This window comes from Protobothrops mucrosquamatus, unplaced genomic scaffold (genome assembly GCF_001527695.2).
Source record: "Protobothrops mucrosquamatus isolate PMUCROS unplaced genomic scaffold, P.Mucros_1.0 scaffold89, whole genome shotgun sequence".
NCBI classification, from domain to species: Eukaryota; Metazoa; Chordata; class Lepidosauria; order Squamata; family Viperidae; genus Protobothrops; species Protobothrops mucrosquamatus.
In genome coordinates, this window is record NW_015386465.1 from 527037 (window position 1) to 539329 (window position 12293).

Sequence of the window (12293 nt, forward strand, 5' to 3'; positions counted from 1 at the left end):
GCCAACAAATTAAAGAGGAAAAGATTGACAAGACTCTCTTACCTGACCAGCATCTGCTAATCATCTTGGTACACATAGAAAGATTCTCAAGGATTGGACTTAGATGTACTCTTCAATGACCTAGAAGGGAAGAAATTAAAAGGAACTGAGTAGAGATTAATAAAAAATTCATGCCAGGACATTTGTGGTTTTGCTCTGCTTTCCAGAAGCCAAGCTCATCCCAGACTTTCTTAGGTATGGGTGAGAAAAAGGTACAAAGGTATTCTGAAAGTTTGCTGAACAGCCAGGCAGTTGTCTGAACAAGCCAGTAGCTTTTAATTGGAAAAGCAAAAAGGCAACAATGCTTCCAGATTTGTGCCTAGTTTCTTCATCTTCCCTGGTGTGTAGTTGTCTAGCAGCAAGACACCACAAGGCATTTTCATACTTCATTTAACATCTTACTGGAGCTTTTTTCCCCCCTTTTTCTTATTGACAGACACTCAGAAGTGGAGGTGAGTGGAAGAGAATCTAATTTAGTGGTGTTGAAAGCTGGCAGTTCCATTATGCATGCAATTATTTTGTCTTGCTCCTAAATGAGAGCACCAACATTCGAGTGCTTTTGAATAATCTACTAATCTATCTGCCTTCCAAAAGGATCCTTGTCTAGAGGGTTATACTTTGGGCCAAAATTTGGATTCCCCCAGAAGTCTAGACTGGAGCCATCTAACCTTATCCAGGAAATCTGTCACCTGAGTACAATAACAGTTTTGATGAAGCATAATTAAGCAAATCTGGAAAACCATAATTTGTGGTGCCATCTGGTCAAGCACTAATGAAGCTGCTGGGAATGCTGGTGTAATACATCATTTACCACTATGGAGGGCAACTAATTCTCCAACTTTTTGACTCGAGAATAAAAGATGACCAGACTGAAACAATTATCTTTGAGATACAGTAAACTGGCATCTCTTTAATCCCCACCACAGAAATTAGCATAAAGCTTGAGAATAGCTGTTGCGTATCCTACATTATTCAATAAGCACTTATTTCAACAGCAATGGTGCCAGAAGGACTTTTAAAATCTCTAAATAAAAACAGTGTAAAAGGTAAAGGTTTCCCTATCTGGTGGTGTCCTACTCTAGGGGACAGTTTCTCCATTTCTTGGTTGAGGGAGCCAGTATTGTCCAAAGACATTTCCGTGGTCATGTAGCCAGAATGGCTGTATGCTGAACAGCCAGGCAGTTTGTCTGAACAAGCCAGTAGCTTTTAATTGGAAAAGCAAAAAGCTGTATGTCAAATGTGTGTTGAAGGAAAAGTCTTCCTCATGGTTCGGTCCAAGCCGGGAATAAACAACATGGTGACTGCTTCAGAAAGAAGGTTGCAGTTTATTGAAGAGGAGAGCCAGACAGAAATATAGCTCTGGAAAAAAAGAGAGAGAGAGCACATGTAGGGAGTGGGTTTTTATACCCTCTGGAGCCTTTTGTTTGGAGTTGTTTCCTCCTGTTTGAGGCTTTGTATTTCCTGTGTCATGTATTCTGACCTGAGTCTGGGTGTGCCCTTTGGCATCTGTGAGTTAATCCTATTATGTCCTGTCTTAGAGTTTGGGTGGGGTATGTAGATTTTAGGTGTCTTTGTCTTCTTAATCTTCTAGCTGGGGGCCTCCAACCTTCCTGAATGGATTATCGCTTCTGCATTTCTACAGAGCTGGTTTCTGCTTGGGGGAGGGAGACTTGGGGCTATTAAGAAAAACTGGGCATTCTTTTCTGCCTCTTTAAGATCCTTTGAGGAAATATATTTTCCTGCCCTTTTAATATTTCCTTCTCTGGGGGGCTGAGTTCCCACAGGTGCACAGAACTCATTTACCTTCCCACCGAAGTGGTACTTATTCATCTACTCCCATTTGCATACTTTGAAACTGCTAAGTGGGCAGGAGCTGAGGCAAGGAACAGAAGCTCACCCCGCTGTGCGGTGTTTGGGTCTTGAACTCAGGCTGTCATCCTTCCAGCTAATAAGCTAAGCATCTTTAACTGCTGAGCCATCGTGACCACTTAAAAGCACTGTAGATAAAAAAAACAGTGTAGGTAACACCATATAAAGACCTTCATATAAAGAGGAAAAGGGAGGCCTTAAGAACCTTGCCACTTAAAAAAAATTAAAAGAGGGCTTTTACGTTGTAATAATATGTGGTTAGATGTAATTGGTTTGGGGGTGGATCCCAGCTCGCGTTGGCCTCATTTATTTTTAATTGCTTCACCAGTGCACAAAAACTAAAGGTAAATTCTCCACCGAATCAAAATTCTTGGTGGCTTCAGGAACATGCCTCTTACGTTTTCTCCCCAAAAACCCCAGTACTTTACACAAATAGTTAGCTATTCGAGGATATTTTTTGTTCAACTTCTTTTTGAAAAATTATAATGCTGGAAGTTCTGATGATTTTTTCCTTTAGTGCATTAACTCAGTCTAATCCTGCCTAACCTTGGATATCTAGCAAAGTGAGCTAAGTGCTGCTAAGCTCAAGATTAAAAAAAGAAAAAAAGAAGAACGAAAGGATAGCCTACAGGCCATGGTTTTTAGAATTAGAACTTGTATTAACTTCTAGGTGGGCCCAGTGGTGGGATTCAGCTGGTTCGCACCACTTCGGATGAACTGGTAGCTAATTTTTTGTTGCCCAGGCACAGAATGGACTTCCGGAAGCGGCATCCACACAGAGAATCGATTGCTCACGTATTTGAATCCCATCACTGGGCGAGCAGGAGCTGGGGCAAGGAATGGGAGCTCACCCAATGCATGAAGCTCGGGTCTCAAACCCAAGCTGTCGGCTTTCCAGCTAACAAACTCAGCATCTTTAACCACCTCACACCAAAGTGCTTTCTCCAAAGTGCATTTTCCCCATCTCTCTCTGTAGCCTTAGCCATATAATAATAATAATAATAATAATAATAATAATAATAATGATGATGATGATGATGATGATGATGATGATGATGATGATGATGATGATGATGATGTTGGAAGGTACCTTGGAGGTCATCTAGTCCAACCCCCTGCTCAGGCAGGAAACCCTATACCATTTCGGACAAATGGCTGTCCAGTCTCTTCTTAAAAACTTCCAGGGTTGGAGCATTCACCACTTCTGGAGGCAGGTTGTTCCACTGATTAATTGTTCTGTCAGGAAGTTTCTCCTTAGTTCCAGGTTGCTTCTCTCCTTGCTTAGTTTCCACCCGTTGCTTCTTGTCCTGCCTTCAGGCGCCTTGGAAAATAGCTTGACTCCCTCTTCTTTGTGGCAGCCCCTGAGAGATTGGAACACTGCTATCATGTCCCCCCCTCGTCCTTCTCTTCATTAAACTAGACATACCCAATTCCAGCAATCATTGGAATATATTATATGTATGAGTTCACAAATGCAATCATAAATATCTGCACTCAGTATCTTTTTACTGAAAACAACATTTGTATGGGGAGATGCCACCTATTCAGAAAAGCTTTGCTAATATAGCAAACCAATGAAACCTGTGTTTTGAACAAACCTACGGTTAATTGTTCAACAAAGCTTTTTTTTTTAGTTTTGTGTTAATTTTTCACTCAGGACAGGTATCCAGTGGTGGGATTCGGCAGAACCGGTAGCTAATATTTTTTTTTGCCCAGGCCCAGAACAGACTTCTGGAAGTGGCATCCACACAGAGAACCGGTTGTTCACCTATTTGAATCCCACCACTGCAGGTATCCCTACTGCTAAATTCTAGATTGTCCAGTGTGGCTCTGGGAGTAAGACGGGCTGTCTCTAAATTTTTACACACTGACCAAAAGAAAAAATGTTCTTCAACAGCAAACCTAATTGCTAGGACCCGGAACTGAATCAATGAGTACGTTGTATCACTTTATTTGTCAGATTGGGAAAAGGGCAGTAAACTAGTGGCAAGAATTTTTGTCAAGAATGACTGAGTGAATTTCTCACTTTCTAAGAAGAGGAAGAAAAGGAAGAGGAGAAAGAGAAGAGAGAAACCAAAACCATATCTGTCTGTCTGTCTGTCTGTCTGTCCGTCCGTCCGTCCGTCCGTCCGTCCATCCATCCATCCATCCATCCATCCATCCATCCATCCATCCACCCACTCACCAATACAGATAAGAAACTAAACACTTAAAGCAGTTTTGTGCAAGAATTTTCTCTTCTTGGCCATCTCTATTGAACATTTTTTTCCTTTTTAAAAAAGAGCTTATTGTAAATTTAGTGAAATGGTCCAAGCAGTAAATCCTCATGCATTACAGGAATAGCAGTGTTGACACACAATCTGCCTTACAGGAACTCAAAGAATTAAGATGCTTTCTTTTTATTTTTTATTATTTTTTTTTAGTTTTATAGAACTACAAGAAGCATAGTTCTGCTGGAGGAAACATTGTACAATCTCTTAGTGTGACCAAAATGAACATGTAACTAAATATGACTAGGATAAATAAAAACATGTTTCTCCACAGTTGGACGTAAAAGCTAGGTTTTCATTTATCTAGACTTCCTTGATTGAGTCTAACTTTAGAATTTTCTTTTGTTTATCTTTTATTATACAATTAGAGCTGTATCTTGCCTCCAGCAAAATGCAGATTGTTAGTTTAAGTTAATTGCAATTCATTGTGTTCTTCACATCATGCCAACATATTATGACAGTCCATAAGACAAGGTAGATGAGGCAGTCATAAAGATTTTTTACCATGAGTGAGAAAATGTATTTTTCCTTGAATCAACGTCAGAAACATCAGAGAGAGAGAGAGATTGAGAGAGAGAGAGAGAGAGAGAGAGAGAGAGAGACAGACAGACAGACAGACAGACAGACAGACAGACAGAGACAGAGACAGAGACAGAGACAGAGACAGAGACAGAGATAAAAATAAAATTTCGGTGAATAGAATAGAATAGAATAGAATAGAATAGAATAGAATAGAATAGAATAGAATAGAATGGACCTTGGAGGTCTTCTAGTCCATCCCCCTGCTCAAGCAGGAGAACCTATACTATCTCAGACAGGTGAATGTCCAGTCTCTTCTTAAAAACCTCCAATGATGGAGCACACCCACGATTTCTGGAGGCAAGCTATTCCACTGGTTAATTGTCCTCACTGTTAGGAAGTTTCTCCTTAATTCCAGATTGCTTCTCTCTTTGGTCAGTTTCCAACCATTGTTTCTCGTCCTTTCCTCTGGTGCTCTGGTGAACAACCTGACCCCCTTTGCCTTGTGGCAGCCCCTCAGATACTGGAACACTGCTATCATGTCTCCCCTATTTCTTCTTTTCTTTAGACTGGCCAAACCCAAGTCCTGCAGCCATTCTTCATATGTTTTAGTCTCCAGGCCTTTGATCGTCTTAGTTGCTCTTCTCTGAATTTTTTCCAAGCTCTCACATCTTTTTTGTGATATGGTGACCAAAATTGGCTGCAGTATTCCAGGTGTGGTCTCACTAGGGCTTTGTACAGCGGTAATAGTACTTTGCGTGATCTTGATCCTATGCCTCTGTTTATGGAATCTGAGTCAAATAATTCATCAGCGTTCCTTTAATTTCTTCTGAGGTGCTGTCCATTGGGCGGGTTCTTGTAAGTATTTTTAATAGCAGTGATGTGCTCATTTTGGTGAATTTGTTGATGCCAGAAGTGACTTTTCCATATAGAAGGTCCACAGGATATTAATGTTCATTGGGCCACAGGAAACTGTTGACAAGTGTTCGTGGTAATTTGGAAATTGCCCATTCACTTCAGAACAAATGCATTACAATGTGAAAAGCTGTCACTCAGATTAAATGCAAAATATGTATATTCTTTTCATTGCTGAGTATCTCAGCGTTACAAAACCATTTTTCATATACAATCTCCCTTTTTCACCACATTTTAATAATAATAATAAAGTTGGAAGGGACCTTGGAGGTCATCGAGTCCAACCCCCTGCTCAGGCAGGAAATCCTATACCATTTCAGACAAATGGCTGTCCAGTCTCTCCTTAAAAACTTCCAGTGTTGGAGCATTCACTGCTTCTGGAGGCAGGTTGTTCCACTGGTTAATTGTTCTAACTGTCAGGAAGTTTCTCCTTAGTTCCAGGTTGCTTCTCTCCTTGATCAGTTTCCATCCGTTGCTTCTTGTCCGGCCTTCAGGTGCTTTGGAGAATAGCTTGACTCCCTCTTCTTTGGGGCAGCCCCTGAGATACTGGAAGACTGCTATCATGTCCCCCCTCGTCCTTCGTTAAACTAGACATACCCAATTCCAGCAACTGTTCCTTATATGTTTATATGTCTTATTTTAAAATAAGATGATCATAGTTCTCCAGGCCAGAATCAAAACTAAAAGAGATCTGCTGCAAATTTGTCATTTATACTATTTACAAATTTGAATATTTATTCATTATGAGGTACCCAATTTTCATAATGCGATAGGTACTGTATACCACATAAGATTGTGGAGGTAATTAACCAGTGTTCTTTTGTCTGTTCCTCGATGTTCAGGATTCTTTTATTAAACAAAACAATATACCCTACACAACCTTTCACAGTAATTATCTTTTCGGTAGGATTTGGCAGAAATGCAGTTGGACAACCATTGTGGTTACTTTTTTGTATAACGAAACAGCATACTTTCCAATTTTTAGAAAGGTGGTGTGTTTAACTTTGTGCTGTGTGGGTCTCTGTTCAGCGAAATAGTCCAATTTGACTGGAGTGGCTTACCTTTTGCATGCAATTATAATTACTATATTGTGTAAAGGATATATTGAATAAATTGTCATTTAGAGGGATTTTCCAAATATTATCTCCCTTCTAGTCTTGACACATTTTAAATAAATCCCTTTCGCGAGAGAAATTGCTAATTTGTCAGCTTCATGAAGATTTGCCCAGAAGGCCAAAGAAGAACACACACACACACACACACACAAACACAAATGGAGAAATACAATCCTTTCCTTTTGTTACTCTGTAATTTTTGGATCCATTAGCACTCATAGATCAATTATATTTAGTTTTATGTCTTAATTGAAGAATAAGAATGGTGTATGAATTAAGTCAAATTTCCACTGATTACAAGATAATTAATACGACCATACTGCCAAAGTCAAGTGGAAGGTGTCCAATAAAAATCTTGCATCATGAATGATGGCCAAAATAGGGATCAATAGATATTTTAAAAGATAATACGTAATTAAGCGTATAAGTGGATTTCTTTATAATAGCACTGAAATTCTGCCTTACGAATTGTGGGTAAAGAAACTGAATCCGATAACTTAGCACAGAATAGACATTATAAATTTTGAGTGCCTTTCCTTTTCTTTTTGATAAATATAAAACTGTTCACATGCTACTGAATAATTAAATGTGTAAGCTTACAACCACGTATTGTCTCACAGTTCTGTTCCTTTTCCTTTCCATATATCTACAATACATAGTTGTCTGTCATCCTTCCAACCGTTCATTTTTTGTTTTTTGTTTTTTTTTGCAAGATTTCACTTCTCCCCCCCTTATGTGTTTTGACAAACCACATCCTGTGTTCCGTATAGTCAGTGTGTAGCCTTAGCAAGACTTCTCATTTTGATTCAAGAGAAAATGAATTACTTGGATCTTGTTGTGTTCATTGACAAATGATCCTCAATATGTCCCCAACCTTTTGGGTACCAAGGACCAGTTCCGTGGAGAGAGGTTTTTTTCATGGACTGGAGGGTGCATGGTTTTGTGTGCTGCCTGCATCCTACGGATGGGGCTTTGCTCGTTTGTGCGGACTGGTTGCTGGCATGCCACGGCCTGGTACCGGTCCGTGGACCGGGGGTTGGGGACCCCTGGTCTATTCTAACCTGTGAGGACCTGCCTCAGGTAAACCTCCCAAGAAAGCAGAACTCTTGAACCTTGCATTGTCTCAACAGGAACTTTTATTGGAAGGTATTGATAGCAGGGTAGTAAGGCAGGATCTGAGGATTTCCTGCGCAAAATGTTACATTAAAAGAATCCTTTCACAACCCCACCCCAACTGTCCATCCGGCTGGTTTGAATTGAGCCAATACATAGATGCTGAGTTGTTGTGGGAAAGAACCGATAAGGCACCGATAAGGTGCATCTACCAGTGTGCAGGCGAGCATTACCATGGACCAACACCACAGTGGAAGTGGTGCCATAGAAAATCCCGTCGAATGTGAAGACGCCAAAGGAGTTATGCTTTGTAAAGTTCATGGAGCATGGTTTCGACCATCAATTTAGAAGTCTACTGTGAAACCTTACAAAAACTCAGATGAGCCATCCATAACAAGCATCGGGGCCTGCTGACTTCTGGTGTGGTGTCGGTTTATGACAATGCTCACCCGCATACTGCTAGATGCACCCAAGAACTTTTGAAGCAGTTCCATTAGGATGTTTTTGATCACACACACCCCATAGCCCAGATTTGGCCCCGAGCGACTATTGCTAAGGAATTTCAAACCTTGTAAGACTTTATGACAAGTGCCTCCATTTGAATGGCAATTATGTTGAAAAGTAATGCAATTTTGTAGTTTTCTAATGTGTATAATAAAAGTTCTGTATCTGCGAGTGTCTGTCACTGATAACTAAATGGAGGTTTATTTCTGAATTGCCCTCGTAGATAGCAGTGGTGGCATTTTAGTTTATGCCAGGGGTAGGCAATCTTGGCTCTTTTATGACTTGTGGACTTCAATACCCAGAATTCCTGAACCAGCCATGTTGACTCAGGAATTTTGGGAGTTGAAGTCCACAAGTCATAAAAGAGCCAAGGTTGCCTATCTCTGGTCTATGCCCCCCAAAAATATCATCCTTTTCCAAACAAAGTTCCCTTTAGCCAGATTTATGGAAGTGATTCCCATGGGGTTATGAGAATTCAAGCAACTAAACTATTATCGGATGATAAAATAAAATAGAAAAATAGAAAAACATATAGTTGGGTCCAGTGGGGAGGGAAAAAGGAAAAAGAAGTGAGGGGGACAAGGGAAAAAAAAAGAACATTGACTTCTGACTTTCTCTGCTGCAGTAGAATAAAGCATTAACATCAAACCTCCACTTTTTACTTTTCCAAAGTAGTATAAGCTAGCCATTTCTATAACAACAAATCAATCGAATCAGTAAATCCCAAGATCAAGATTTCAATTTTTTTTTTCCACCTCAAGCACACAATCCGTGTGGAAACAAAAGTACTTATATTGTTTTCTTTAATCAAAACAGTCAAGTTAGCCATCTCTGCCAACTCTCTCAGCTTCTGTAGCCATTCATCCATAATGGGATTAATGGAAAAAGACTTAGGAAGAAAAAAAAAATTGGAACTTTGATCTTATATCTGTCAACGGCAGCAAGACTATTGTATGCATAAACATGGAAGGACATTTCGACTCCCCCCAACTAAACTAAGCTATTTTTTGACATAGAACCAAGGCACCTTCACTCAAAAGTTGTGTTTCTCTAACTACCTGCCTTCCTATCAAGTCTCTCCTCACCAATGGAAAGTTTATTGAGATTCTCAGTTGTCCAGGTCATGGTTGTGGCAAAGGTGCTTTTCAAAAGGCAACTGGACTTGGATAATAATAATAACAACAACAACAACAACAATAACAACAACAACAGCAGCAACAACAACAACAACAATATTATTATTATTATTATTAATAATAATAATAATAATAATAATAATAATAATAATAATAATAATAATAATAATAATAATAATAAAGTTGGAAGGGACCTTGGAGGTCATCTAGTCCAACCCCCTGCTCAGGCAGGAAACCCTATACCAGGGGTAGGCAACCTTGGCTCTTTTTTGACTCGTGGACTTCAACTCCCAGAATTCCTGAGCTAGCCATGCTGAGGGGAAAGGGAGAGGTTTCCATGCTGAGCCATGCTAGCTCAGGAATTCTGGGAGTTGAAGTCCACAAGTCATAAAAGAACCAAGGTTGCCTACCCTTGCCCTATACCATTTCAGACAAATGGCTGTCCAGTCTCTTCTTAAAAACTTCCAGTGTTGGAGCATTTATCGCTTCTGGAGGCAGGTTGTTCCACTGGTTAATTATTCTAACTGTCAGGAAGTTTCTCCTTAGTTCTAAGTTGCTTCTCTCCTTGATTAGTTTCCATCCGTTGCTTCTTGTCCTACCTTCAGGCGCCTTGGAAAATAGCTTGACTCCCTCTTCTTTGGGGCAGCCCCTGAGATACTGGAAGACTGCTATCATGTCCCCCCTCGTCCTTCTCTTCGTTAAACTAGACATACCCAATTCCAGCAACTGTTCCTTATATGTTTTAGCCTCCAGTCCCCTGATCATCTTTGTTGCTCTTCTCTGCACTCTTTCTAGAGTCTCAACATCTTTTTTACATCCTGGTGACCAAAACTGGATGCAGGATTCCAAGGGTGGCCTTACCAAGGCATTGTAAAGTGGTATTAATACTTCACGTGATCTTGATTCTATCCCTTGATTCTATCCCTCTGTTAATGCAGCCCAGCACTGTGTTTTTGACAGCTGCAGCACACTTGCTGGCTCGTATTTAAGTGATTGTCCACTAGGACTCCGAGATCCCTCTCACAGTTGTTACTATGTTTTTCCTTGAAGACATTTCACCTCCCATCCGAGAAACTTCAATCAGAACTGAAGAAGCTTCTTGGATGAGAAGCAAAAGGTCTTCAAAGAAAAACAAGAAAGGCCAGTTGCGTTTTGAAAAAGCACCTTTGGGACTAATAACAGGAAGTTTTCATGAGGTTGTTTATGCAAATGGTCTCTCAAAACTCCATCTATCTGGGAATCAACTCCCTACAATACTTTGAGAGGGTGGCAAGGCAATGATTGACAGGTGCCTCTTAGCCTCTCATTGATATTTAACAGAACAGAACAGAATAACTGAGTTGGGAGGGACCTTGGAGGTCTTCTAGTCCAACCCCCTGCTCAGGCAGGAAGCTCTATACCATATTCTCACTTCCCAAATAGAGTCTGAAATATTGAAGACAGAAAAAAAAAATCCTAGAGAGGAATCTTGAATTTTAACTATGGGAGGATTGTAAAAATACTAGATTGTTTTTCATTTTCTAATCCTTTTGCCCCCAGACAATGCAACCTTCAAAAAAGCAAGCAGAAAATCCCTCTTTTTGGGGGGAGTTTCTGACTAGTTTCCGAACAAGATCTCGGAATTATAGCTAAATGAAAATGTTGGGGATCTCAAAATAGGGGTTAAAAATACTCCTTTGATTGCCATCATTGTGTGGCCCAAGCCTACCGTGATACAAGGTTGGGTTATTTGTGACTAAAACCCTGGCAAAGTCAATTAAGCAGAAGGTAGCAATGGATCAATTGGTCCCCCTCTGTGCTGCTCAGCCAGGATCTCTAGATGGCTTAAATTTAAGGATTTGGGTTCCCACTAAGGATTTGTATGTGAAAAGCAAAGAGAACAGGGTTGAAGAAAGACGATGGTAAATGGAAACTATTTATCTGTGTCAAAACCTTGATTTCTGTATATTGACAGTGAGCATGCTTAGTAGACTTCGCAGCCGAGAATACTTCTCTATTCATTGATTGTATTATTCTGTTCTTTCCAAAAAAAGAAGAAGAAAAAGAAGTAGAAGTCATGTACTTAATGCTTTTCCCTGTTGTGGACAGAGTTGCATTAGTCTATACCTTAATGTCATATAATTAATACCGTCCGTATGCCATCATAGCTGTATCATTCATCAAGTTGCTGTCCCTCCATTTTAGAAAGTGCCACTTGCCAATTAATATGCCTAATGAAAACTGGGTGAGCATCAACAATGTGTTTTCATTAGCAGACAAGCCTGTGAAGCATCATAAGGAAGAGGCTGGTTACTAAGCAATAGCACATCCTATCTTCGGCATAAGGACGTTTCAGAAATAATGTTTGTTCATCCTATTGTTTCTGAGAAAGAACATAAAGCAGTGTTTCAGTTTTCCCTTAGATACATTCACAAATTAAATCACTAAAATACAATGAAGTGGGCTTTAAAAATGCTGGCCACAGTTTACTTTTTTTTAGGTCTAATCACAGAAAGGTTATTAATACATTTTAGGCAGTAACTCTTTACAGAGAGGAACAAAAGAACCACATGTATTTATTTGTTTGTTTGTTTGTTTGTTTGTCATCCACAAGCAGTTCAGTCGGGTTCAGTTCGGACTACCCGAACCGAACCCGACCGAACACAGGTAAGGACACATGTCAGATCCTACCTTGTGGCAATGAGGGTGGCGAGGTCTAACTACTACTCCACCCTCATTGCGTCATCAGATAACCGCCCGGCCACCCTCTTCAGGGTGACCCGCTCCCTCCTTCAACTGAGGGGGGGGAGGATCCCCTGGTGGGGAGGGCCGAG

At 40.3% G+C, this 12293-nt stretch overlaps 1 protein-coding gene across 1 annotated transcript in view; it reads left to right on the forward strand.

The window, feature by feature from the left end:
- The window catches only part of PCDH17 (protocadherin 17), a 186217-nt gene that overhangs the window by 150484 nt on the left and 23440 nt on the right, over positions 1–12293 (forward strand). The gene's annotated exons all lie outside the window — the stretch shown is intronic.